A 2,500-nucleotide genomic window follows, 5' to 3' on the forward strand; every position below is an offset into this window, starting at 1 on the left:
AAAAAAAAAATTTTTGGGGACTTAGAAAATTTTTCAACTTTTGTCAGACTTCCAGACAGGGGAGCGTGTCAGTGCGCGCATCCGATTTCAGTTCCAGAGCGATTCGCGCGATGAGTCCTTGATACTTAGTCGTTTTTGGCAAAATTTCTGACTTTTTGAAAATTTCACAATTTTGTGAAAACTTCCACAAAATGAGGTTCTAGTATGTTAGAGGGCATCCCAGGAGGGCTCCAAAAGTGTGGGTAAAATATATATCCCACAGGGGGAAAATTGAAAAAAAGTTGAAAAAAAAAATTTTTGGGGACTTAGAAAATTTTTCAACTTTTGTCAGACTTCCAGACAGGGGAGCGTGTCAGTGCGCGCATCCGATTTCAGTTCCAGAGCGATTCGCGCGATGAGTCCTTGATACTTAGTCGTTTTTGGCAAAATTTCTGACTTTTTGAAAATTTCACAATTTTGTGAAAACTTCCACAAAATGAGGTTCTAGTATGTTAGAGGGCATCCCAGGAGGGCTCCAAAAGTGTGGGTAAAATATATATCCCACAGGGGGAAAATTGAAAAAAAGTTGAAAAAAAAAATTTTTGGGGACTTAGAAAATTTTCACACATGTGTCAGACTTCCAGAGAGGGGAGCATGTCAGTGCGCGCATCCGATTTCAGTTCCAGAGCGATTCGCGCGATGAGTCCTTGATACTTAGTCGTTTTTGCAAAATTTCTGACTTTTTGGAAAATTTCACAATTTTGTGAAAACTTCCACAAAATGAGGTTCTAGTATGTTAGAGGGCATCCCAGGAGGGCTCCAAAAGTGTGGGTAAAATATATATCCCACAGGGGGAAAATTGAAAAAAAGTTGAAAAAAAAAATTTTTGGGGACTTAGAAAATTTTTCAACTTTTGTCAGACTTCCAGACAGGGGAGCGTGTCAGTGCGCGCATCCGATTTCAGTTCCAGAGCGATTCGCGCGATGAGTCCTTGATACTTAGTCGTTTTTGGCAAAATTTCTGACTTTTTGAAAATTTCACAATTTTGTGAAAACTTCCACAAAATGAGGTTCTAGTATGTTAGAGGGCATCCCAGGAGGGCTCCAAAAGTGTGGGTAAAATATATATCCCACAGGGGGAAAATTGAAAAAAAGTTGAAAAAAAAAATTTTTGGGGACTTAGAAAATTTTTCAACTTGTGTCAGACTTCCAGAGAGGGGAGCATGTCAGTGCGCGCATCCGATTTCAGTTCCAGAGCGATTCGCGCGATGAGTCCTTGATACTTAGTCGTTTTCAGAAGTCACAATTTTGACTTCCAGGACCCGCAAAACGTTTGTAAATTGAGCCCGCTCCCCAGTTCCAAGCGTTTTGAGGTGTCCCCGGTTGCAGTAATGCAGCCTGCCCACTAGATGTCGCAAAAGAGACAAAAAGTGAAAAAGAACCAGAATGAGGAAATTCCAGGGAGCCGAATCCGCCTGACAGTTCCAGGCGATCGGGCACTTTTTTGCATGCGTCCCTAAAGTGGGTATAGGGTGACACTCCATGCAAAGACCCAGTTTTGCACACCACCGGCAGAATATATGAGAGAGAGGTACCTCTCAGCCCCGACACATTTCGACTCATTTAAGCTGGTTTTCACCTCCGTAGGCCTGGGTATGCGTTTTGGCTATGAGTCCCTGTTCGGCTGGAGGTCTGCACCTTGGCTGAACCCAGGCTTCCGCAGCTGCGTGGGGGGACTTTTGCCGGTCGCCTATCCCAAGTCAGAGAGGTGTTCCTGGGTTGAAGTGAGCCTGGCCAGACCCCCCCGCGGGCCCTGGTTCTCCACATGGGGGCGCCGTCAAGGCTAAAATCTGGATTTTTAGGCCGAGGAGAGGCTCCATGAGGGCGGATGCTTTTGTGGCTTCGACCCCAGTGCTGTTCCACATCCAGTACCCCCCCGCAAGGGCGCCTGTACCCGAGTCGCGCTTCCAGGACTCGTGGGCACGTATCTCCCGACGACAGGGGTTTGCAGCCTCCGTACTTGGGCAAGTCCCTACATGCACCCCTGCTCTTCCTCCGATCGATCTGGCGCAGCGCTCCCGGGTGGGGAGGTGGCGCCGCTCGCTCGGCCCGGGCTTTGGAGCCCGCGCTGGCTTAAGGTGAGCGGTCCCCTTCCTCCTCTACCCCCGGGCTTCCGACACCTATCTTTGGGCGCGCATGCCGGCCTCGCCTCCCGTCTGCGGAGGTGGCCGAGCCGTGGGGAGTTTGACCCGAACCGAGCGAAGGCAGTGGTCCGACGACCCGTACGGGCGAACGGCGGGGCGCCCACCCAGCCAGGCGTGGGGGCCCGTCGTCCGAATCGCTCCCTGTGCGGGGAAGCACAGCGATCTTCTCCGAGGGCGGCCCTTTTCTTCCAGATGCGTACCCGGCCAGCGGAGGCTCGCGCTGCCCCTCGTGTCCGAAAGGGCGGCCTCCGCGGCGGTGGCGACAGCGGCGGCGGTGGGTGGCCTCTCCGCGCCACTGCCGAGCTTCGCGATTTCCAG

Source organism: Phyllobates terribilis, unplaced genomic scaffold (assembly GCF_046119375.1).
Source record: "Phyllobates terribilis strain yellow unplaced genomic scaffold, ASM4611937v1 Scaffold_2608__1_contigs__length_119276, whole genome shotgun sequence".
NCBI classification, from domain to species: Eukaryota; Metazoa; Chordata; class Amphibia; order Anura; family Dendrobatidae; genus Phyllobates; species Phyllobates terribilis.